This window comes from Cervus canadensis, chromosome 33 (assembly GCF_019320065.1).
Source record: "Cervus canadensis isolate Bull #8, Minnesota chromosome 33, ASM1932006v1, whole genome shotgun sequence".
In the NCBI taxonomy this organism is placed as follows: Eukaryota; Metazoa; Chordata; class Mammalia; order Artiodactyla; family Cervidae; genus Cervus; species Cervus canadensis.
The window spans coordinates 26,403,190-26,430,101 of NC_057418.1; the positions used below are offsets into that span (position 1 = coordinate 26,403,190).

General features: G+C 44.8%; 1 protein-coding gene across 13 annotated transcripts in view; it reads left to right on the plus strand.

Moving 5' to 3' along the window:
- SCAF8 (SR-related CTD associated factor 8) overlaps positions 1–26,912 on the plus strand; it is a 210,573-nt gene that overhangs the window by 160,941 nt on the left and 22,720 nt on the right. The window lies entirely within an intron of this gene.

The following is a 26,912-nucleotide window of genomic DNA, read 5'->3' on the forward strand; positions in this document are numbered from 1 at the left end:
GTCCATCGAGTCGGTGATGCCATCCAACCATCTCATCCTCTGCCGTCCCTTTCTCCTCCTGCCTTCAGTCTTTCCCAGCATCAGGGTCTTTCCCAATGAGTCAGTTCTCAAATCAGGTGGCCACAGGATTGGAGCTTCAGCTTCAGCACCAGTCCTTCCGGTGAATACTCAGTGATTGGACAGAGGAACGAGAAGCATTGTGCTACAGAGGAGAGTGATTATCCTGAAGGCAGAGGACGGGGTGGAGGGGGTTTAGGGATGAGCTGGCATCTAAGCTGAGCTTTGGCTTGTGGGTAGGGGCGGAATGGGATTCCGAGGTGAGGAAACCCAACAGTGAAGGCAGTGAGTAGCTCTCGGGTGGAGGGTGGAGTCTGTGCACGGATGTGTTTAATGGGAGCCGATGGTCTGAGCCTGGAGGGTCAGGAACACTGCACCAGGCAACCCCATGTCTGCTGTCTTCGCCACAGGGCACACTTTGTTCATCTTAAGGTTTCACAAATGTATTCACTTGTTTAATAAGTCACATCTGATATGGATCAGGTGCTGTCTAGAACCAGAAATACAACAATGTCCAGAACAAAGTCCCTGATTGCTTATATCTTTTAATCTAGTAAAAAGAGATGGGTGACATTAATATACCATCTTGGGTTGTTAGCAGAGATGAATTGGGGTAAGGAGGGCAGAATACAAAGGGGGAGCATGGCTAATGCTTTACGTGTAGTGGTCAAAAGGATGTAGGAAGCAAGCCGTGGTTGACTAGCTGAAAAAAATTAAGGAGAAAATGGGTTAAGTCAGATATTTGACACAATTGAGTCAGTTTCCATGGCTTATGGGTTTCTTTTCCCATTGCCCCAAGAACATCTTAAACACATCACTGAGAGTTCAGCTTTGGAAGAAGGGGAATAGTTACGACATACATGCATTTCTGGGAAGTCTGTTGCTGTCCTGAGTGTTTGTCTGTAACTTCTAAGAGTTCTGGCTTTGGAGTCACCCAGACCCCCTGGAGGAGGAAATAGCAACCCACTCCGGTATTCTTGCCTGGAGAATCCCATGGACAGAGGAGCCTGGAGGGCCACAGTCCTTGGGGTCACCAAGAGTCAGACACGACTGAAGGGACTTAGCTTGCATGCGTGCAGACCTGGTCTCAATTCCATCTCTGCCACCGACCAGCTCTGTGACCAGGGACCTGTGATTTAACCTTCATGAGCCTGTTTCCCTAAAATGGAGATGAATAAGATCCATATGTACAAAGTACTCAGCTGTGATAAAAGCCGTTTCCAATAAATGTTGGTCAGTAACCACGGCAGCAGCTGTCCAATGAGGGTAGTGCCCAAAGCTGGGGTCGCCCTGGATGTGTTTGTGTCCAGAAGTTACCTATATGCCCCTGGTTGATCTATGACTCCTTTCCTTGAGCAGCCGGGGGTCCTGATGAGGACACAATATGAGCCTGACCTTTGTATTCCACATAATGCTCTTGACACACAGTCAAAGCTAAATAACTATTTGATGGAGAAGTGAATTATTGACTATAATTTAACCAAGAAACGAGCACAATGGAGAAAGTTATCCAGTAGGGAAAAATGCCTTATCAAAGTCTCAGGAAATGAATTTCTTTTTTATCAACTCTGTTTCCCTAAATTTTTCATCATTGCTTTCAAATGGCTTTTCATCATTGCTTTCAAATGATTTTTTATCATTGCTTTCAAATGAGTAGCATTTCTGAATATTACTCTCCTTAATGTAATGAGAGTAACATTAAAAAGAAATAAGAATTAAGGATAATCAATTTTTGCTGGGAAGGATTGAAGGTGGGAGGAGAAGGGGACGACAGAGGATAAGATGGTCGGATGGCATCATTGACTCAATGGACATGAGTTTGAGTAAGCTCCGGGAGTTGGTGATGGACAAGGAGGCCTGGCGTGCTGCAGTCCATGGGGTCACAAAGAGTCGGACATGACTGAGCGACTGAACTGAACTGAACTGAGCTCTGGATTTTAGTGGTAGAACATGCCCAGCACATTTGACCAAAATATACCGTGTAGCTGAAGAAGGAGGCAAGAGACACGCCGCCTCTGTCTAGTTCATGGCCTCAGTCCCCCACCTTTGCCACTGGTCTGGTTGGACTCTATGAGGCAGAACCACTGACCTCAGAGTTTTTAAACAACCACTAAGAGTTTTTAAACTTCCACATAGAGGGCCCTTTGCTTTGAGATCCTTAGATGAGGGTGGCATGGGAGTGCCACCTATCTTATGATGATGACTTTTAAAGTCTCTGGGCCCAACTCTGGCATTGGGCTTCAGGGGACAGGTCCTGCCTAGGGTTACCCAGACCCCTGGCCTGACAGCAGGGCAGGGAGGGGGGCCTGATGGCACAGACAGGCCAGGCCTTGAGAGTGCCTCCTGTGGGCAGTCAAGGGAGCCAGACCGACTATTTCCTGCCATTAAGGTGATGACTTAGGGTCAGGCCAGCCAAGAGGAGTCGCGATCTTTTCATGCAAGCCAGGTCACGCTCAGCCATGTGTTACCAGGGCTGTGACAAGACTCTGACATTCGGTGGGAGAAACAGTGCTTGTTTGTGATGCAGCCACCAGAGTGCTTAGATGAAATGTCAGATGAAGGCAACTCTTTTTCTTCTTCTCGCCATTCGGGCAGCGTGTTTCCCTTTTTCAGCCCAACCGTTAGGAAGCGAGTGCACACGAAGTATGTGTTTGAGGAGTCAGCCACTCCTCTTTGTCAGAAAAGCCACGATCATTCCTCTCCTTGGACTGAACAAAGCCTGTGGGTAGGTGGGACTGAGGGAGGACACGGGTGCCTATAATCGAAAGTGGTCATCTCTCGGTTGTATCCGACTCTTTGAGACCCTACGGGCTTGCACTGTAGCCCACCAGGCTCCTCTGTCCATGGGATTCTCCAGGCAAGAATACCAGAGTGGGTTGCCATTCCCTTCGCCAGGGGATCCTTCTGACCCAGAGATTGAACCTGGGTCTCCTGCATTGCAGGCAGATTCTTTATAGTTCGAGCCATCTTAGGGGAGGTTGAAAAACTTGCTCTTAGTCAACATCAAATTTTTTTTTTTTTTACTTTTTTAGGTTTCATATTTTCATCTACTCATCCCAGTACATAGAGAAATTCTGGGAAGCAGGAGGTGGGGCCCCCCGGGGGGATGGATATAAGCAGCCCTTGCTCAGAATCTTGGAATAATCAGGGTTGGCCGTCTGAGCCACAGCACAGGCCGGATGGCCTTTTCTTTGCATAGTGACTGGATTGTCCTGCATTGGCCTCCTGTCAACTTTGATTTAGGAAATTCCACCATCTTCAGAGAATCAGCATGCTGGTGTTGGGAAGATCAGTGCAGCTTCCAGTGACAGAATGTAAATAAAGACACAGAGTGATTCAGCGTTAATCTTTTATGAAGCCAAAGTTCTGGAGAGGTCACCAAAGCAAAATCTACCCTCACCCATCCTCTTCCATATCGTCCTCAGTGTTACGGGGACACCGAGTAAGGCGCGCTTGTCAAATTCAGCGAGATCCTTCAGAAGACCTCACTGAAAAGCCAGATGACCTCTACTAGTTTATGAAATGTTCACCCAGAATGAAATTTCCTTGGGATAAATGCCAGGTGGCTGGTCACGTTGAAACCATTCCCCGCCCTCTTCCCCCCCCCCCCGCCCTCCCGCCGAAGGAAAGGACAGGCAAGTGGCCGGCAGAGGGGATGGTAGGACCCCTTGGGGTGGCTGACCCTGATAGAGATCAGCCTCCTGCAGTTGTAGGCTCAGGATGGAGGTCCCCAGGGTCGGGGTCTTCCAGTGAAAGAATGCATCTATCTCCCCACCCACCGCTCACACATACTTGGCTAGTGACACACACAAGGAACAGTTCTTGTTTGTGGAGTTAACTTCTGTGTGCCAGGCTCCACCCTAAGCCCTTTAGATACGTTTTCTCCCTTAATTCTCACAGCTCATCTAGCAAATATTCTCTGTGTGTGTGACAGCATTTAGAAAGATAAGGTAACTCGCCTGTGTCTGCCTCCCTACCTATCTACCTGCTCCCCGCCACCACCTCCACCCACCAGGATCGCTCAGACAGACCAAGAAATAAGTGGAGATGTCATTTCCCTGCTCAAAGCCCCAGTAGACCAGGAAGCGGGTGGAGGGGAGCAGGGCTTTCGTGCACCCGGGCGAGTTCCCAGCCAGGATTAACCTACTTCCTCTCCTGAGATTCTTCATCCATATATTTCAGCAACCTGGTAAAGAAAATGAAGAATGTGCTGTGGGTTTAAAAAAGAAAAAAATGTTCAAGCCCCATGAATCATAGGAAGCTCTTTATCATTCTGGGGCCTCCTATTTCAGGATGGCAGGTAACTCGTCTCTTGAAGATGCCTTGAGCAGACAGAACCGTGGCCCAGGAATTCCATCTCCGGCTTTAGACACAGCAGTTCTTGAAGCAAACGTCTCCAGTGGGATGTCTGATCTCCTTCCTCTGGCAGTAAGGCTACCGGGGGAATGTTTCACTAACACCAAGTGAGCTGAAAAGTGGAGAGTTAAGTGAGTTATTATGGGGAGCAGGGAAGGGGCAGGACAAAATTTGAGTACCCAACAGGTCGATGATTTAGCCTTTGTGTGTGTGTGTTAGTGTCCGACTCTTTGTGACCCCATGGACTGTAGCCCGCCAGGGTCCTCTGTCCATGGAATTCTTCAGGCAAGAATACTAGAGTGGATTGTCATTTCCTCTTCCAGGGGATTCTCTGGACCCAGGAATTGATCCCTGGTCTCCTGTATTGGCAGGTAGATTCTTTACCGTCTGAACCATCAGGGAACCCCATTCAGCCTTTAAGAAATACTCATCAAGGCCCTGGGATACAGTCATGAACAAACAAGCACACTTCTCACGTAGGACGTTGGTTCTGATGCATGAGCTATGTGCATGGTCTGCATGTTCTAAGACAGAAAGCCACAAAGAAGTGGCTAAGATCATTTCTGTTCTAACAAGTGCAATGTTGAAAGTCAGAGTCTGAGGGAGAGAGTTTAGGGGGCAGGGTAAGAGGGAATATAAAGTACTGATAATCATTTCAGCTGCCCTTCGAGGAAAAGATGGAAGAGGACCCAGTGTGTTGGCTGGAAGACCAGCCGCAAGGCTCTCCCTGAGGTCAGGGAGACTGCAAGAAGATGAGAGAAGGAGAAATGAGAGAAGGAGGGGTCTGTATTTTTGGAGACAGCCTCAGTAGTACTTCTTAGTGGGCTGGGGATGAGAGTGCATGGTGGGGGTAGGAGGGCAAAAGGTATCTGTCTTCATAGACGTGGCACCATTTTTCTAGATGGGAAAAGTAGCCATCTAAGCAAAGGGGCCCTGGGGTGGCCATATGGGGTCTTGGAGAGCCAGGGGGATGAGGCTGGGGAGCACTGAGGGGCCACTGGTCAGGGGTGATGTGCATGAAAAGCAGGGGTGGGAGTTCGTGGGAGGGTTATTCAAATGTGGTAAGTTAGATAAGGCCATAAACATAGTGCTGGAGCATCATGATGCCTCAGGAGCTGTTATTTCACTAGAAACCGGTCGGGTCCCTTGTAGGAACCAGGAAAGGATAAGAGCAAGGCGGCAGGGTTGTGTGTACCAAGGGTTGATATTAGGACTCAGCAGTGCCTGTTTTCTTAACCAGAAATTGAGGGTAATTCTATTTACCTGTTTCACAGGAGCTGAGCTGCAATCATGGAAAGCTAATGTTTTTAAAAACCAGAACCTGAGGTTTCCTGGTGGATGCTTTTAAACTCAGTCTGTTTTAACACACATTCATGTGTCGGCTCAGATGATAAAGGGTCTGCCTGCAATGCGGGAGACCTAAGTTCAATCCCTGGGTCAGGAAGACCTCCTGGAGGAGGAAATGGCAACCCACTCCAGTATTCTTGCCTGGAAAATCCCATGGCTGGAGGAGCCTGGCGCGCTACAGTCCCTGGGATCACAAAGAGTCGGACACAACTGAGCACCTTCACTTTCATGTGTCCACACACACTCTTACCCCTTCTCATGAGACCACGCCCACCTCCACAAGGTTCACTAACCATCCTAATGAAAACGGCTCAAAGCAGCCGTGACCTCGCAGAAACAAGGGCCAGAGCCGCCAGCTTTAGGGTGTGTGTTCCTGATTTTAAAAGCTGCCTGTTTATCACCTTCCTTTCTCAGTTTTCCCTCGAGGACAAATCAAGACCTGAAAAGATGTCACAGTGGGGCAATTGGGAAGTGTGATGTTTGGCTTCTGTTGTCACTTTGGAGGAACTTCCCAGGCCTTCCTGGGTCCCAGGAGGCAGGTGGGAAAGCTCACAGCCTGCCCCCAGTCCCAGCCCATCCTTCACAGGGCAGGAAGCCCAGTCTGCCCCTGGGCCCTGCTCCCCAAGACCCCTGCAGCCGGGTGGGGTAGAGGGGTAGTTGCCTGCTCTGTAGGGAGGGACATCAAGGGAGTCAGGGTGCCCCATGTGGACCCCATCTGGTGCCGCCGGAAGGTTCTGAGCATCTTTCTTGTACACCCGGTCCCCAAGTAGAAACTACCACTTGGAGGCACTTTGCAAGGCCAGCCGAGCGGCTTAAAAAGAGGTTGTGCAAAACCTGACCTGCGATGTGGGACTTTTCCAGATGTTCTTAGGGTAGCATGTCACGTTCTTTCCCATCCAGTTAATGGCAAAGGGGAAAATGTAAATCCGCATTCTCTGGGGGCCAAGGACACAGCAGTGATCGTCACAGGCATTGAAATAGCTTGTTTTATCACAAAACTCCTGGGTGACCATAAAAACATGCCGATTCTGTACCATATTCCGACATGTAGGTTTGATTAATTACACAAGTCATGGTTTGTGCTGTGACTACCCCTCCCCTTGGTCTTGAAATAAAATCAAGGTTCTACTTGAGTGTTCCGTGCTTGTCCTAGGGCCCAGGGTACCTGACCGCCCCTGTTTGCATTGCTGAGCTGTGGCCCAAGCCCCCCAGTGGTGGGGTCTGTCCTGTGGGGACAAGGAAGCTGGGCTGCTTACAGAGTTGTGTTTGTACCGTCCCCTGGACCTCGCAGACTCCCAGCTCCGGGATCTTGTTTTCTCCCTCAATCTTTCTCCAGCAGTGACGTCCACCACGCCCCCCACCCCCCAACATGCTCCGTTTACTCTGTTGGAGATGGAGATCATTATTTCCAGGTCTCCTTTTCCTTCTCGTTTTCCTGAGACTGTTCAGATCTTATGGACTTTGTTGCCAGCTTCCCAGCTTTGTTTACTTTTGGAATATATATGGGCAGAGGGGGAGACCAAAAACAGAAAAATAAACAACAATAAATAGGGAGACTGATGAAAAAGTTCCCAAGAGTATTTCATTGGTGGCTACATTTGCAAAAGAGTATGCCTGACCTCTGTTCTCATGCCAGGTTGGGAGGCGGAGAAAGTTAGAGGAACTTCAGAGATTGCAGACAGAGTCTGTTCCTTCTACGTCCCTAGCATCATGTCAGGAAGTTCATTGCAGCTTCAGGAGGAGATACAGCACAATGCCCTTGTCAATCAATAGGTTTAGTTGAACCATGAAGATCAGGCAAGTGACTTAACTGACTCTTCGACTGAACTGACTGTCCAAGAATCTTATGCACACTGCCTTGAAGAAGTTCAGTCATTGTTGTTTGAATTCAGCTGATCATGCCCCAAATGATAAAAAACTTAGGGGAAAAAAACTTTTTCTTAGCTAAAATAGGAAAGGTGCAATAATCAGGAATGCAAGAAGCATCCTGGTGAGTTTTTAAGTGGTATCCTGCCCTTCATCTGAGTGTCTTATAAATGTAGATAACAGGGATGCTCAGCACCCCTGCCTTTCCTGGGCACTGCGCCCTGTGCTAAGGGCCCTCCTGCTGCCCCTTGCTTCATTCCCTTCACACTGCCCGAGGTAGATTCTTTTATCACTCTCATTTTGCAGATGGCTTATTATTGTTCGGTCACCAAGTCCTGTCCGACTCTTTGTGATCCCATGAACTGCAGCACTTCCCGATCCTTCACTATCTTCCAGAGTTTACTCAAACTCATGTCCATTGAGTCAGTGATGCCATCCAACCATCTCATCCTCTGTCACCCCCTTCTCCTTTTGCCCTCAATCTTTCCCAGCATCAGGGTCTTTTCTAATGAGTCTGCTCTTCTCATCAGATGGCCAAAGTATTGGAGCTTCAGTTTCAGCATCAATCTCCTTCCAATTCAGGGTTGATTTCCTTTAGGGCTGACTGGTTTGATCTCCTTGCTGTCCAGGGGACTCTCAAGAGTCTTCTCCAGGACCACACAGATGGCTTTAAAAACTTCCCCAGACTCACACAGCTGCTGAGTAGCTGAGTCAGTCTCTGTATCCTGGTCTCTCTGACTCAGCAGACACACCCAGCATCCCTCTCTCTGGAGAAAGCTTTCCTTTCCACAAGATAAGGAATAATATCTAAAGCCAACAGTTAAAACCAGAACTCTGGAACCATGTTTATCTTTCTGATTGCTAGTGTATTTTGTATTTAGGGCATGCACTGAGTGAGGCACGGTGTTTATTTTTCTGCCAGAGGTTATATGGTCTTTTAGGAGGTAGAATTACCTATAATAAGATATTTGCTTCCATAATTTAGCTGACATATCTTCTGGATTAATTTTATTAGCTCCTGAAGCTGAAACTGCCACCAATTCATACAAAGGCAAAGTTTTCAACATCTTTATCAAGGTGACCTCCAGAGGGCGCTCCTAGCAAGCCTTAGATTTATTCCGTTCTCTCAGGCCTGAAGCTTGATTTTAAAACATATTTTCAGAGAATGGATTGCAATCCTGTATAAATAGAGAGATAATTCATGGAAGAGACTAAAAAAAAAACACAAAACAGAAGTTCAGGAACTAGAATTTCTAGGTAGCAAAGAAGATCCAGGGATTTAAATTTTATAAAAATTATATCAAGAGAAATTAAAAACTTCTACAGTCTTTCAGAATGTAGAATCATAGCACTAGAAGGGATCTCAGAAGACAGGGAGAACTCTCTTTCCCAGTTTATGAGGACTTGGGGGAGATGGGATGGTGGGGGCAAGATTCTCAACTCTCATCAGAAACCAATAATGTAGTTTCATGGACTGATATAATATCCTGAGTCAGAGGGCATCAGGGCGTTTTTAAAAAAAACATTTACTTATTTATCTATTTGGCTCTGCTGGGTCTTAGTTGTGGCATGCGGGATCTGCTTCCCTGACTGGGAATTGAACCAGAGCCTGCTGGATTGAAAGCGTAGAGTCTTAGCCACTGTACCAGAGGGTAAATCCCATCAGGGCATTTGGTTTTATTCTCTATAAAGTTGTATTAGCATTTTCAAAGGAAATATAGTGAGGCATAGTTAAAAGACAAAGTAAATGAGAATGGAAATCTAAGAAAAAATATTTAATTATTCCAGAAAAAAAATAAAGGAGGGGTAGTGGAATTAAAAAAAAAAAAGAAAAAGCAACCCAGATGGGACCAACAGAAAATAAATCAGAGTAGCAGACTTTAATCTAGTCACATCAGTTGTCAATAGTAAATGTGACTGGACTAAATGCTCTAATTTAAAGGCAGAGCTTATTAAATTAGAGAAAAGAAAGACTCAAGGATGTGCTGCCTTTAAGTATAAATATAAGTAGCTCGAAAGTGAAGAGATGGAGTTAGTATGTCTTACAAGCAGTATGCTTTAGAAAGCTGGAGCGGCCATATTAATATAAGATAGAATAGATTTAAGGATGATGGATATTGCTTGAGATAAACAGGTGGATTCTCCAGGAACACATAACGATCATACATTTGTAAATGTCCAGTAATAGAGCTTAAGATATATGAAACAAATATTGACAGAATTTAAGGGAGCAATAGACACATCTGCAATCACAGCTTTAGCATCTCTGTCAGTAATTGATAGAAGAATTCAACAAAAAAGCATTTCCATTCATCTAGATTGGCCATCCACCAGGGACTGAGCTGGTGTCAGCCGATGGGTGCTCTGCTCACGATAGGTTTTTATTTAATTTCCTTGGCTAATGAAGAAGCAGCTGTTTCTGCATCCTCTGCTGCCCAGAGGATGTCTCGAGATGGATTGTAATTGCTCTGAGTGTGAAGCTGAGGTCTTTACCTTGGCAAGTGGGCTCCCGAGGATTTCCTCATCACTCGTATGCTGGAGAGCAACCCTGTAGTCTAGACAGGATGCGTTTCTTGTGAACAGAGTAAATTACTTCTGCCCAAATAAGGTGAGGCCCCCTTTCTCTAAGGAGCATTTTGTAACTGCTCCAATACCAGGCTATCAGGGAAGCGGGCACCATCAAGGGTCCTCGTGTTCCATGTTTGATTATGCTGATGAGTTTGGGACTGGAGTTTTACCTCGACAGCTAAGTGGCACTTAAAGACTCATTCATTATCTTACAGCCACTTCAAGCCCAGACTGTGTTGTGCCCCGAGCTGCTTAATAGGATTATTGCAAGACAAGGAGCAGTCTTGCTCTCAGGGCCGATCCCTGTCTCACCCTATCACTTACCAATTCTCAGCCTAGCCATCTCCTAAGAAGAGAAATGTTCAATTTCCTGCACTGATCAGAACTAACAGTTTTCCCAGCCTGCAGAAAAAAAAAAATGGATTGAAAACTGTGGATATGCAATCAGGATAATACAGAGGAGTTATTTAGGTTAAAGCATCTTGTGTTCCTGGATCACTTAAGATATGTGTAGTTGTAAGTACTAGATTCCCTGGACTGGTCTGAAAGTAATTCTTATTTCAAATTTAAGTTTTTTGAGTTCAACTTAAGCTTTATTTCCTTATTTTCTAAATTAAGTGGAGTTAGCTTCCCTGATCGGAGAAGGAAATGGCAACCCACTCCAGTACTCTTGCCTGGAAAATCCCATGGATGGAGGAGCCTGGTAGGCTGCATTCCATGGAGTCCCTAAGAGTCAGACACGACTGAGCGCCTTCACTTTCACTTTTCACTTTCGTGCATTGGAGAAGGAAATGGCAACCCACACCAGTGTTCTTGTCTGGAGAATCTCAGGGACTGGGGAGCTTGGTGGGCTGCCGTCTATGGGGTCACACAGAGTCGGACACGACTGATGCGACTTAGCAGCAGCAGCAGCTTCCTGATGGCTCAGACAGTAAAGAATCTGCCTGCCAATACAGGAGACCAGGGGTCCATTTCTGGGTCAGGAAGATCCCCTGGAGAAGGGCAGGGCAACCCACTCCAGTATTCTTGCCTGGAGAGTCCCCATGGACAGAGGAGCCTGGCGGGCTACAGTTCATAGGGTCACAAAGAGTAGGACATGACTGAGCAACTAACACACAGAGAATAGATCGGCCATCCAACTCTATGTTGGCAATAAGTGCGTTCAACCTTAAGTTGAACTAAGAAGCCAAATTAAAGTACACGTGTTTGGTGGTAGGCAGAAAATATCCTAGATCAAAATTTTGTCAGAAAAAATGGTTCAGATGAACCTGTTTGCAGGGCAAGAATAGAGACTCAGACATAGAGAATGAATATGTGGACACTGCGGGGGAAGGGGAGGGTGGGATGAATTGGGAGCATAGCATTGACATATTATACATTATCACCATGTGTAAAATAGACAGCTAGTGGGAAGCTGCTGTCTGTCTAGGGCATGGACCTCAGCTCAGTGCTCTGGGATGACCTAGGGGGCGGGATGGGGGCGGAGGTGGAAAGGAGGCCCAAGAGGAAGCGGATACACGTGTATGCATAGAACTGATTCACTTTGTTGTCCAGCAGAAACGCAACACTGTAAAGCAGTTAGAGTGCAATCTATAAAAAAATAATTGTGTCAGGCAAAGGAAAGTAGTCCTAAAATGTTCTTAATAAATAGGAAGCTGGTTTCCAATGGGTTTTCATCTATAGACCAAATACATACATTATGAACAGTCTCACCCAGAGCAGGAAAAAGTCAGAAAGACATTAGGGATTAATCCATGGAAAAGAGATAAGACTGAGTATTCAGCCTAGTCTATGAATCATTCAATCCCTTTGCCCTGAGACGCTTGGGTTCCCAAGTCAATTCTTTTATTTTTAGAATCAAGATTGCGATAAATGCCGTATTCGTTTCTTTTGTACAGTACATTTTGCATGCATTGTCCCTTCTATCTGGTTTCCTCAGATGGCTTAGTAACTCTACCTGATGCCAAAGAAAGCCTTTGAGTGCTCCTGGAGTCCTGGTTGGTCGAGGTGGTGGGTCCGCAAATAGAAAATGGCATTTTTCCCATTTTGTCTTTCGTGAAAGAAACAGAACATGAAAGAAAGGCTTTTCACTCCAGTCTCTTTAGGCCCTACCATTTCCCCCTAACTTTTATCATCATTTAGATAATAAGGGGGTGGGATGGGGTGGTTAATGGTATTGTTTCAGAAATATTCTGACAAATCATCTGACAAAGTAACTAACTTTTCTTCCAGTGGTTTAATTACATCTTCCAAAGGGGAGCGAGACATTTGGAGTCCATTTATTTTTATGTAATAGATGTAGGAAAGGGGGAAAAGGTGACAAACTCCTTTTACTTTTTCCTTTGAGCACTTTAATGGAAAAAGTGCATAGGACTTGAGTCAAGTAGGTCACCAGTTATTAATTTAATTCTGTGCCCTTGGGCATGCAATTCCCTTCTGAGTCTGTCTCCTTGTCTCCAGATGGGAGGGTGTGGGGTGTACATGGGAGAGGCTGATACAATGAGAGGCCTCATGGATGGTCAGACAAGCCTGATTTATGAGTTTTCATTATAATCAGTACCCTTAGTTATCCCTTCTCCTTGCTAGTTTTTCTTTGCCCTAATTTCAGGCCATTATTCTTACTATGGCTACTTCCTACTTTGCTTTCTTTTATTTACTTTGGCAGATCAGCTATTGTGTTTTTCACTATTTATCATGTAACCAATCTTCATTTGTTTTATCCTCATTTAAAAAATTGTAGTATAGATAGTTGATTTGCAATACTATATGAGTTTCAGGCACAAAACATAGTGATTCACAATTTTTAAAGGTTATATTCCGTTTATAGTTACTGTAAAATATTGGCTGTATTCCCTATGCTGTATAATACATCCTTGTTGCTTATGTATTTTATACATAGTAGTTTGTACCTCCTAATCCCCTGTCCTTATCTGTCCCCTCCCCTTCCCTCTCTCTACTAGTAACCACTGGCTTGTTCTTTATAAATGAGTCTATTTTGTTATATTCATTAGCTTATTTTACTTTTCAGATTCTGCATATAAGGGATATTATTTCTTATTTGTCTGTCTCTGTCTGACTTATTTTACTTGGTACAACGCCCTCCAAATGGATTCATCCATGTTGTTGCAAATGGCAAAGTGTCATCCTTTTCTGTGACTGAGTCATATCCCATTGTGTGTGTGTGGGATCTTCTTTATTGAGTCATCTGTTGATGGACACTTAGGTTGCTTCTGTATCTTGGCCACTGTAAATAATGCTGCTATGAACATTGAGGGGTACGTATATCTTTTAAGTTAATGTCTTAGTGACACCAAGCTTTAAATATGACATTTTTGTCTCCAAAACTGTCTTAAAGATTTCACAATAACCTTCCTATCACCTTCCTGTTTTAAGGGATGAATTCTTGGGACTTCCCTGGCTGTCCAGTAATTAGGACTCCATGCTTCCACGACAGGGGTCTGGGTTCAATCCCTGGTGTGGGAACCAAGATTCTGCAAGCCACGTAGAGCAATCCCACACCACCACCCGTCCCCCACCCCCCACCTGCAAAAGGATATATTCTCCACATTTATTCTGCAGTTTTCTAATCTTAACATTCTGTGGGTTTGCATTTGGTACTGAGAACCTAGGATTTGGTCTCTGGGTAGAATGTCTTTGGTGGCTTAGATGGTAAAGTGTCTGCCTGCAATGTGGGAGACCTGGGTTCGATCCCTGGGTCGGGAAGATCCCCTGGAGAAGGAAATGGCAACCCACTCCAGTATTCTTGCCTGGAGAATCCCGTGGATGGAAGAGCCTGGTAGGCTACAGTTCATGGGGTAGCAGAGTCAGATGCGACTGAGTGACTTCACTATCCTTTCCTTTGGGAACTTGACTAACTAATGACTTAAGGACATTTCTTACCCCCTCCTTTTCCTGGGGGCGCTGGGTACCTCTGAGTTCATCCTGGCTTATCGGGACTTCTGCCTCCAGCAACAAACACTCACTGGATTCCAAAGCTCCTTTTTTTTTTCTAGCTCCAGATGAAGGTCTCTTTTCAAAGGATGTTAACACCTGATTTGTTGTAAGACATTCTGGAAAGCAGTCTTATCCTACACTGCTCTTACACTCTAGTGTTTGAGGGTTGGTGGCCTGATTCTTCTTTTGAGGCCATGTCTCATTGATGTAATTCTAAAACAATTTTAAACCCACGGATTAAGAACATGTGTTTCTTCATGTCACATGTTAAGAGAGACTTTAATTCATTCTGAAATCTATATTGAAGACTGTCTTAAAGCAAAATTGCAACTTTACAGCTATATTAACTACAAATTACATGGAGTCTGAGTATAGTTATCCAGAGAGTCAAAGCCAGCTAGAATTCTTCTTTGACAAAGGCCTCAAGCTTTTCATTGTTGTACCGGAGGGTAGGTGGAGTGGGCCATGTGATAAGGTGGAAAGATATGTTTTCCTTCTCTGGTCTCAGTCTCAGAGTGTCTGGAATGTTCTTCAAAGGTGGATCTGTCAGCGTGACCTTTGCTGGCTCCTTCTTGAATCCCTTTATATTTTATCTACTATCTCTCGGGACATAAGTTTCATATTTTTATTATCTACAGTAGCACAGTACTTCCTCTTTTTGTCCTAAATTACATCTTTCAAGTTTTAAGGAGTGCCCTCTGCCTTTAGGATTGGGAAGCGATGATTCCATCCGCATTTGCTCCCTTCAGTTCCACCCGATCCTGGAGGCTTTGATGGTATCTGCTGAGCCTTTGTTGTCAAGACAGAGAAAGCTAATTTGGGTTCAGAAAACAGTTTCAAAGGAGCCTACCTCCAGGAGCCAAATAGTTTTTGAGCCAGGGGGCAGGGGTCCTCACTGTTGAAATGCAGGAGCCCATTGTGGTGAGCGTCGACAAAGGGTTAAGCATCACAGTCTTTGTAGAAGCAGAAAACAGGGCCGATCCAAAACATATAACATATACTCCAAAATAAGCCAGGCTCGCCCCTCTTAATGGGATCACTGCAAACATGCCAAATGCTACAGCTAGTCAATTGTATACATATGGTAAAACTTTTCATACCATTCAGCATTTGCCGCAATATGATTTTAATTATGTACAGATTGGGTAGCTGGAAGAAAGCTTTGGAACTGAATAAAGTTAAACATAAGCTCTTTTATAAATGGCCCCGGTTTAGGTTAGAATGTATGCAAATGACCGCCGGGGACAGTAGGAGGAGTGTGTGGTCTGGGACAGTCTCTGGGGACGGGACAGGACTTGTCTTCAATCTGGGGAACCCGGCTCATCTGCAAGGAGAGAATTTACAGAACAGCGATTATACTCCTTTTGAAGTCGGGACTTAACGCTAATGCTTGCGCCTTGTTGCTCACATTCTTCCTGCCCCGAGACAGGGTTTGTCTCTGCACAACGAAATTGCTGTCTGGGCAAACATCACCTTCAACTTGAAAGACTCTGGGGCTGGATACGGCAGAGATCAGTAGTTTTGAAACTTTTTTTTTCTTCTTTCCTAATGGTACTTTTGTGGGCTGTGTTGTTTCTCTGAAGTCAATTTGACATAGTAAATTCAAAAGCGGTGCTGTTTACCTCATTCAAGAAAAGAATCAAGAGGCAAATGCTGCTTGAGCCAGGCCTTGGCTGTGCAGAGGAGAAAACCGCCGGCTTTGGAATGTGCTTTCCTCAAACTTGAAGAGCCTAGATTTGGTTTTCCTCAGAACTTACCAGAAAAGCTTGGACTTACTGAATGTCTTCTGGGTAAGCCACTCTGAATTCCAGCTTCTCTTTGGTGAAATGAAGATACACCCTGTGCCGCCCACCACCCCACCCTGCAAAAGCCAACTTACTGAGGCTTCAGGACCCAAAACCTGGCCCGTCACAGACCCTGCCCGCAGGGCTGCTGACATCCCCGAGGAGAGAAGATGGGGTTAGTGTAATAAGGGCTGAAAATGACACCTGACTCTTTAGGAGCCTCTCGGATCATATCAGACCATTCCAAGAACGGGCAAGCCTGTATTCTGTGTCTTTGCCGGTGAGATGGGAGTACCAGGAATTGAACCTGTTGCAAGACAGGGGGCCCCCTTCCAGGGCCCAATAGTGGGCGTTTGTCTAACACTCAGAAATGGATTGTCTGAGGAGACACGTGTGCTGAGAGAGCAAAAGGCTTTATTGGGAAGGGGTGCCCGGGCGGAGAGAAGCAGCGTAAGGGAACCCAGGAGAACTGCTCGGCCACGTGGCTTGCAGTCTCGGGTTTTATGGTAATGGGGTTAGTTTTCAGGGCGTCTCTAGCCAGTCATCTTGCTTAATCCATATTTGGTCTTCCGGTCCTTCCTGGTGGTGCAGACCTCGCTCAGCCAAGATGGATTCCAGCGCAAAGGATGCTGGGACGTTGGTAGGACAATACTATGGGCTGACATCTCCTCCCTCCTCTTGGCTCCTCCTGGATTCTCCTGGTTAGTTTTCCATGGCAGCACCTTGTTCCTTATCGGGACTTCCGGTTGTGAGACAACTTGTACGTGTGGTTATCATTGTGCCTGGCCAAGGCAGGCAGTTTTGGTCAGTGTCTCCCTAACAGACCTGTTACAGGCGCAGGGTGGGGCCTGGATCAGCCATGGAGAAGTCTTCTCCCCTAATATCCATGAAGAAGGAGGCAGAATGAAGGGAACCCCAGGTCATGGGGAGAGGGGGATGGACTTCGGGATCCCTGTTATTCGAGAGGAAACCACACTCCCCAGCACTGCTTTTGGCCTCGTGAGCAGCAGTGATTTCCATGTGCTCCCAGCCCCTTGGCTGATCAGAAGGGTGGCCACGGCAGCCATGGGAAAAGACTGTGTCACGTTTCAGCCCCTTCTCTTTGTATCTGTGAGTACTTGTATACAGACACTAATCTGTAGACAGACACACTCAAGTTCTAGTTTTCTACTGTTTGGGCTTTGGTTCAGTAACTTTTCTTGGGAAAGTCACTGATTTTAGCCTAGAGGGAGTTGTGAGCTAATTAATTAATTAGCTAATTAAAGTTCTTTGGTAATAACTATCTAAAGATTGAAATGTCTCACTCTGGGGAGAAGAGGCAGGGCTACCAGTGAACTAGACTTGACCTCTAGACTGTGAATTTCTTGAGGGCACCTTTCACATCTTACCCTCTTTTGTGGGATAAATGAAGGCCAAGTGAATGACTCTGAAATTAATTAATTTCACTTCGTTGAAATGGATTTTGTTAATGGACCGTTTAATAATGCGTTTAGATATACAGAAACGACATCTGTAGTACAAGTACAGTCATACAAGTTAGTTTCTCCACATTTAGGAAGGAAGATAAGGGAGAGGGAAGAAGGAAGGTCATTTGTATTTAATTTCAAATACTGATTCCTCATTTCTTCTTTGATGTTTACTTCAGTGGCCTTAAAATATTGGCTCCCCAGATAAAGTTTATTGTTTCTTGAAGTCACTTCCATTCTTAGTTACCAAAATCAGAGGAAGCATAAATACTAGGGTTAACTGCAGGGGATCTTTGCTGTGCTTGGCAGCCCAAAGAATCAACCTTCTTCCTTCAATTCCTCTCCCCATGGCTGCCCCACTCCATCCCCTGTTGAGACCACAGCCCTTTGTGGCCTTGGATGAGTTCAACCACAAAGAAACCATCCCCCCCACATACTAGGAAGTGGACAGGCTCGTAGGAGTGAGACAGGGGCTTGGACAACACAGGGGGTGACCTCTTTAGGTGGGGTCTGGCTCAGGCCCTTCACTCTGGGGCTGATATTCTCTGGTTGACCTTTGCTACTCTGCATTTAGTTCCCAATCCACTTGTATGCCCAGCAGTAGAGGAGGAGCTAGAAAAGCCACAACTCCTTAAAATATAGGGGCTGTCATCAACGTAGTAGGAAGGACAGACATTTAAACGATGGTTACAGCTTGTACAGTGTAATACTTTGCTAGAGTTGAGGTATAAACCAAGAAGAGACCAAAAAAAAAAAAAAGCAAACAGTTATGCCTGGGAGTATCAGGGAAGGCTTTATGGGGGGCATGTTGGGCAGGGTCTTGAAGGATGAATAGGGGTTCACTTGGTAGAGACTCAGGGAGGGCATTCCAAGCTCTGCAGATAAAGTAAAGATATGCATTTCTAAACGGCAAAAAGTCTAACATGGTCAAAATACAGGAAAAATGGGTGAGTGGGAATTCACTGGATATGAGACTGTTGCACCAGATTGGGGTCCAAATGCCATCATAATGGTTGATTATAATTATTTATATGTCTGTATCTCCTGCCCAAGTGTCTGCACCCTGAGATCAGGGAATAGGTTTTACTGACTTTCTTCAGACAAAGTTGGGCATTTTTGTGGTGATATGGCTGTAGATTTACTGACTTTCTTCAGTCTTCCTGAATCTGACAGTGTTTTTAAGAGGGCCCCATGAATTTTCATTGAATGGATATTGGGTGATATTGGAAGTTATTTTAGCCTAGGCGGAGGATCTGGTCATATATCACAGTAATTTGTTTAGACTTTACCTCTTGGGGAACATAGAGCCATTAAACAAGAATGATCTAAATCTATCTGTGTTTGACAAAGTTATTCTGACTATAATGTGACAGATTCCTTGAGAGAGACTGGATGTTGGAAGGCCAGTTATAAAAACTACTGTAATGATCTGGAGGAAATATTAGAAACTTTGGGAGGGTGGAAACTTGAGAGATATTTATGAGGTAGCATTGACAGCTAACCCCAATTTTTGGTGACCAGTCGAATGGAGGGGGGAAAATTGAAGATCACTGTTGACTCAAGAGAAACTAAGTCTGACTTTCAAGTGGATTTATACTCAAACATGAAAAGGAAAAGAATATCCTAATACTTGGGCACTAAATGTAATTAGCTTATTGATATCGGTTTAGAAAAATGAAATTGAGTTGACTAACCAATAAGATTTACATAGACATTGAAGAGAAGAAACTAATTTATACAGCATATGTAATATACATATTGGTTTTGTAGCATACATAATATGCAAATAAACAAGTAAAGAGTGTGTTCTGATGTCATAAATGTAATCAGGGCTGCCATGTGTGATCTCACAGGTTGTATACTGTACAAATCAAGGAAGCAGCACCAATAATAGCAATAGGTCAGCCTGCAAAGGTACTGTCATGTCCGTCTTGGCCTTCAACTCAACAGATTCAGAGACTGTGTGTGTTTCTAGCCACAAAAGAAGAATTTTAGGATGGGAATTTAATAGACTTGCAAGGTTTGATCATCTGATGGAGGCCTTTCTAGAGCCAGGTCATTAGTTAGTTAGATGTGTGTTAAATGAGGGAAGTTTTTCTCCTCTTAAAGGACTTAGGCTCTGTTCTCATCTTGCCTTCTGACAGCAGGGGGAAAACCCAGCTTTTCGCATGTGGTGATGTTTTGAAACCCCCTAGCGTGTGATGTGTCCCACTCCATGGTTCTCAGTGTTTCTGAATCTCGTTCATAATGAATGATGCAAAGTGACACATGGATTCAGCCTCTAGAAGGGATAAACTCATGGAAGCAGATGATGAAAGTACAGTCCTTTATATTCTTTCACAACAATCCAGTGTTGCTTTAAAATTGCTGTGGATTTTGCTCACATGCTTCAGGGGAGATAGCTTCCAACGGTGACAGACCAGACCGTAGGTTAGGATTGTCTCTGCTGTGACCTGGCTTGCCATGACTAGGGGGTTTCTAAACCATCACAGTGGTTCTCAGTTGCAGGACTCAGTTTGGTGGAAGTGGGAGGCTCTGTAGAACATGTCAGAGAAGAGCATCCTCTTAGGGGTCAGACCGCCTAGGGCTCCCGGAAAGCAGCCCAGACGACTGCATCGTACACAATCTCCAGATGCTCGGGCCCTTGGGACCCAGTTGTCAAACCGAGTTCTGGACCAGGGCCCGGGCAAGCGCAGGTAGGGTGTACAGCGGTGCCTGGTTCCCCGCACTTATTCATCTAGTGGAAACATGTCAGGCTGCCTCCTCCAGGGCCCGGCATTTATTTTAAAGAACGTTAGAAAGGAAGCAGATCGCTTCCCATCTTCCTCCCTCTTTGGGCGTGTTTATTGTGATTGGAAATCATTCTCGGCCACGTGGTTGTGGCTTTCACCCCACTCTTTGTGCTCCTAGGTTAAACAGCCCTCTGTGCAAATAAACAGAAAAGGGTGAGGTATTTTATTCAGCGACAGAAAAAGGAGCAAAGTGAGAGCCTGGAGAAGCGGGAGGGGAGGTCCGCAGGCTCGTGTCCTCTGTAATGAGCTCTTTCCTCGCTCGCGGAGCCAGGCCGGGAGGCATGGTAGAGGCCCTGGCCGGCGCTGGCGGGGAGCCCAGACCCAGGTGTTCGGCAGGAAACCGGACTGCCGGCCCAAGGTTGTTGTTTGCTAGAACTTACTTGGGGCTTATCTTGACTGTTCCTGTTGGGGGGGGGAGGAAATTTGGAGCTGCTCTCAACTTGATTAAAACCTGAAAGCAAGAAATAAGGCTGAAGAATTTCTGCAGTTTTGGATCACGTATATTTTAAAATTTTGTTCCAAAGCTCATAAAACCTCCAGCTGTTGGTACAACTGATGAGACTTATTTGCCATCGAAATCATTTTGAACACATTCCTTTTACATATATATCTTTTAAAACATCTTATTTATTTAATTTTGGCGGCACTGGGTCCTTGTTGCTGCGCGCAGGGTTTCTCTAGTTGCGGCGAACGGGGACTACCCCTAGTTGCGCTGAGCGGGCTTCTCACTGCAGTACCTTCTTGTGCCGAGCTCAAGCCCTAGGGTGCACGGGCTTCAGTAGCTGCAGCTCTCGGGCTTAGCTGCCCCTTGGCATGTGGAATCTTCCCGGACCAGGGATTGAGCGCATGTCCCCTGCATTGGCAGGCAGATTCTTAACCACCGGACCACCAGGAAGTCCCTGGACACATTCTTAGAAGGAGCCACATACGACCGAAGACCACTCAGTGACGAACACAGCACGCACTGCACCAGGGCCCCTCGAAACTCAGCCTTTTGTGTCTGAGGGACCGTAGGCTTAAATTTTCATTCTTCTTGTCCTCCTAGACCTGGAAAAGACTGTTTATTGTTAGTTAGTTCCCTATTTCAAGCCAATGCACGCTTCATGAAAATCTCTTGAGAAAGAAAAAGACTTCCACAGATACAGAAAGCCAGCACAAGTCAAGTGGATGGTTTAATGAATTACTGAGGTCAAAAAACAAAACTTCACTCCTGCCCCCTGCAGTCCCCATCTCAGGCCCTCTTCTCCCCTAGGAATAACCTCTCTTCTGAGCTTCTTTGATGACTTCTTTTCTGGGTTTAACTTTTTTTCCTTTAATTAAATGCTCTTTATTTGTTGCTTTTGGTGCACAAAGCTATGGGAAGCTGCCCAACCCAATAAGTCAGCCCCTTCATCACTCTTAGTTAAAGGCAGCCGTGGGCCCGGGGGGAGGGAGCATTCAGTAAGCCATCTTCTCCCCAACCTTCTTTCTGGAACCATTCTCTATAGGCCCCTTCATAGTTCCGAGCCCCTTCGTAGCCAAGGCTCTGGGCCAACTGCATGGCCTGCAAGCCCCACTTGCCCATCTGACAGAAGAAAATGAGATTCTCGTCTTCCGGCTTTGGCTTCTCAGAGGAGAACAAAGCCTTGAAAGCAGCCGGCTCCAACTGCAGGTCACTTTCCAACTCTGACCACCTCCACCAGGGGTGCTCCATGGGCTCCGAAGGCCACATGTTGACCTAGACCGGATCCCAGGTCTCCCCTGCCGGTACCTCCAGCCATGGTGCGCATTGCAAATGCGGGTTTCAGGAACGTGGCCTTGGCCTGCCCCCTGGGAGCGGGCTGTGTGTTTAACTTTTTAAAATTATTTTATATAAAATCATTATATAAAATATTATATATTATTATATAAAATATTTATATTAAAATTATTTTATATACATAGATTTTTATTTTTGGCTGCACTGGGTCTTCTTGAAACCCATGTCCATTGAGTCGGTAATGCCGTCCAACCATCTCATCCTCTGTCGTCCCCTTCTCCTCCTGCCCTCAATCTTTCCCAGTATCAGGGTCTTTTCAAATGAGTCAGCTCTTCGTATCAGGTGGTCAAAGTATTGGAGTTTCAGCTTCAACATCAGTCCTTCCAATGAACACCCAGGACTGATTTCCTTTAGGATGGACTGGTTGGATCTCCTTGCAGTCCAAGGGACTCTCAAGAGTCTTCTCCAACACCACAGTTCAAAAGCATCAATTCTTTGGCGCTCAGCTTTCTTTATGGTCCAACTCTCACATCCCATATGTGACTACTGGAAAAACCATACCTTTGACTAGATGGACCTTTTTTGGTAAAGTAATGTCTTTGCTTTTTAATATGCTGTCTAGGTTGGGCATAGCTTTTCTTCCAAGGAGAAGCGTCTTTTAATTTCATGGCTGCAGTCACCATCTGCAGTGATTTTGGAGCCCCAAAAAATAAAATCTCTCACTGTCCCATTGTTTCCCCATTTATTTGCCATGAAGTGATAGGACCTGATGCCATGATCTTAGTTTTCTGAATGTTGAGTTTTAAGCCAAGTTTTTCACTCTCTTCTTTCACTTTCATCAAGAGGTTCTTTAGTTCTTCTTCACTTTCTGCCATAAGAGTGGTATCATCTGCGTATCTGAGGTTATTGATATTTCTCCCAGCAATCTTGATTCCAGCTTGTGCTTCATCCAGCCCAGCATTTCTCATGATATACTCTGTATATAAGTTAAATAAGCAGGGTAACAATATACAGCCTTGACGTACTCCTTTCCCAATTTGGAACCAGTCTGTTGTCCCATGTCCAACAGTTCTAACTGTTGCTTCTTGATGTGCATACAGATTTCTTAGGAGGCAGGTCAGGTAGTCTGGTATTCCCATCTCTTTCAGAATTTTCCACAGTTTGTTGTGATCCACACAGTCAAAGGCTTTGGCATAGTCAATAAGGCAAAACTAGATGTTTTTCTGGAATTCTCTGGCTTTTTCGATGATCCAGTGGATGTTGGCAATTTGATCTCTGGTTCCTTTGCCTTTTCGAAATTAAAAAATTTGATCTTGCCTGTTTAGAAACATTTAAAGTACCTTTTAATTTTTTTAAAAACTACAGATGCTTCCTTTAACTCCTTAAAATTTATCTACTGAACGACCTTTAAGTAGGACTTAAGCCAAATTCTACTAGCAACACATTCAATTACCTTGTGTAAGCTATGATTTTGAGATTTTTTTTTTTGCAAACACAGTGGTAATACCTAATTTTAATTGAAATGTGGTAAAATCTAAAAACAGACATAATTTAAAATGCTAAGAAGCCAGAAAGTTGCATTTGAATCTATACTAGCGGTTGAAAGGTTTAGGTTATCTGGCTAATATACAAGGGGAGCTTTTCATTCTCTGATACCACTGATCTTGTGATGTGTGCTTATATACAGGGTTCCAGGTGGTGCTAGTGATAAAGAACCCACCTGCCAATGCAGGAGACATAAGAAAAGCAGGTTTGATTCCTGGGTCAGGAAAATACCCTGGAGGACAGCATGGCAACCCACTCCAGTATTTTTGCCTGGAGAATCACATGGACAGAGGAGCCTGGCAGGCATCAGTCCAGAGGATCTCAAAGAGTCAGACACAACTGAAGCGACTTAGTGTGCAGGCATGCCCTTATATATATAATCATTATGTTACATAGTCAAAGTGAAAGTGAACGTCACTCAGTTGCGTCCGACTCTTCGCGACCCCACAGAAGACTGTCTGTGGAATTCTCCAGGCCAGAATACTGGAGTGGGTAGCCTTTCCCTTCTCCATAGGATCTTCCCAACTCAGGGATCAAACCCATGTCTCCCTCATTGCAGGCGGATTCTTTACCAGTTGAGCCACCAGGGAAACCCTGCGTCACATAGATTATCTCTATTCTAGCCAAAGAACAGAAAAACAGCTATGGCTTTGTTAGAAAAGCCCAAAACCAAAATCACGAGCAAGCTTAGAAGTTAAAGCTTGAGAGCTCTGGTGTGACGGGATCTGTCTTTCTGTTCTGGTTCTGCCACCATTTAATGCTGGGCATGGCAACAGTTCCTCTGCACCTGATTCTCACAGTCCATCCACACTTTTGTTGTGAAAAATGATTATTTATTAAACTCTCTACCTCATTATTAATCTTGATTCTGGAAAATGTTAGTTAAACCTGAGTCTTTGGTGTGAAAAATAAAAAGGTGTGGAAAAAATGCATACTCCCAGGGTTCATCAAATATAACTTCATTTACTTGTGGGTCCTAATATTTTGCATTTTTACCTGATAATGGTTTATTAGCATTGGTAATAATAACTAAAATGGCAAATACTTGCAGAATAACTTTTAGTTCATGAGATGCTCTTTCTCATGAACTATCTGTGTTTTTATAGGATAAAAAAATCCCACATAAAGTATCTCTTCTGCTTTTATCATATGCTAGTGTTCTTTCCTCAGCTGGTGGTGAAGAGGAACTTATTAAAGACATAGGTGTTAAGTGAAAAAACCCAAATTATAAACGTCCAGTCATTATTTTTCTATACATTTCTGGAGCTGTTTATTTTGTATAGTAGCCAGTTCTTAAAATCATCACATAAGTCTGTACTGTGAAAAATATGAGTTAAATAATGGATAATTAATCTGACATAATCTCATGGCGTTGCTTCTTAAAAAATAAATATGTAATAACCAAGCCACCAGGATGACACTGAGAACTTTACTGCCATCCTGAGCTGTCTTATTGCATAGTCACTTAAACCCACATGAGAGAGGTTTACAATATGAGTCATTCAGATTCCTCTGCAAGAAGATGGTTTTTCTCTTGCCCTGAGTCCGTACTCAGATACCATGTGGCCATCTGGTAGATTGCCACAAATCCTGTATCTGTAAGCATGGCATCTAGGATACATCTGAAGGAAACTGCATTAAAAGGAAAGAAAATTGAGTCACTGTTTTATCCTGATCAGAAAGGTCGCAGTAACCTGTCGTCCCAAAGGAGGCACTATTCTTGAGAAGATTACAGTGGGGTGGTGGGGGTTAAAGAGACTTCCTAGCAGTTCCCACAGTTCTAGCAATTCAGGCTAGATTTGGGTTCCATCTCCTTGAGGTTTAATCCGCTCTTCTGGCTCCATTGGTGTTACCGGGCCTTTTGTGTCTTCGTGGGTGCCATCTTCTTTGCCAGACTATGCAAGAGGGGGGAACCCCACTCTGTTTTCCTTGCTAGTCCTGGAAAATTCACACCAGCCCTTCTCAAGCTCTTCCTAGCTCTGAGCATTAGATGTGAGCATCCCATCCTTAAGAGATGTGTCTTTCATGAGGAATCAAAATAGTCCCCAGCTTACTCTGTAACTAAGTGAAAATTAATCTGCGGGCAGGCACTCCCTCTTGTTTATACTTACCATTCTCTATAGCCTTCTAATAGAGCACTTGTCACTTTGCTCTGTAACTTGAGAGCTTTCACATTTCTTTTCACCATCACCTACAAAAGAAAATGTGTTTTCGCAAACCAGCACACACAGATATATATATATATATATAAATGGTTGATACAGAGATATAGACATGTATCCATGTGAGTTGCCTTACCTTGACTGCACACGCTCTGATATTTTCCATTCTGTGCTATTCTGTTCTACTTTCTTTGTTTGTTTATTTTTGTCTGTGCTGGGTCTTCATTGCTGTGTGTGGGCTTTCTCTGGTTGTGACCAGTGGGAGCTACTCTTGGTTGCAGTGTCCGGGCTTCTCACCGTGGTAGCTTCTCTTATTGCAGAGCATGAGCTCTAGAGTGTGGGCTCTGCAGGTGTGGTGTATGGACTTCATTGCTCCTCTGCACATGGGATCTTCCCAGACTAGGGATCTTTGTGACCCTATGGACTGTTGCCGCCAGCACCCCCCCTCCCCCGCCCCGCTCAGGCTCCTCTGTCCATTGAATTCTTCAGGCAAGAATACTGGAGTGGGTTGCTATGCCCTCCTTCAGGGGATTTTCCCAACCCAGGGACCAAACCCGCATCTCTTATGTCTCCTGCATTGGCAGGTGGGTTCTTTAACACTAATGCCACCCGGGAATCCCTTGCCATACCCTAGTGGGACTCATTTCTCCATAAAGAGTGGGATAAGCTCATTATTAGAATTTTGTGGCAAAAATGAAAATGACTTCCACATTTAAAAAGACTGTGTGTGTAAAATCAATGTGAAATTTAGAGTATTTTGTAACTCAGAGGTCTTCATAAGAACTATTATATTAGAAAGATTACGCCTAAATGAAGTCTGATGTAGCAGAAAGAGCACCAGTGGAAGAACTTCTGGTTTGATCTGCAGTTACTGACCACTAGATTGTGAGTGGGACAGCCTCTCTGGATCTTATTTCCTCATCTATGAAAGGAGACCCCTCTCCATTCCCCAAATCCTGTGATTACAATATGGGCTTTCAAATCCATTTTACTTTCACTGGATCATATTAATCAACAGGGAGATAACATTTCACTTTTCTCAGCTGCAGAGTCTGAATCAGATACAGTGCCTGCAACTTTTTCTCTCGATAATCATTGCTTGCCACTCTCAGAAATGCCAAATGGTGCTTAACTGACCTGATCACCAAAATGAAGTCAGATTATCTGTTATCTTCAGAGATAGAACTTAAAAAATGAGGCTTTTGCATGCATCGTCACAGTAATAGTTTGTTCTAAATTGTACGTTACTTGGTCCATGAAATGTAACCTCTTCATTT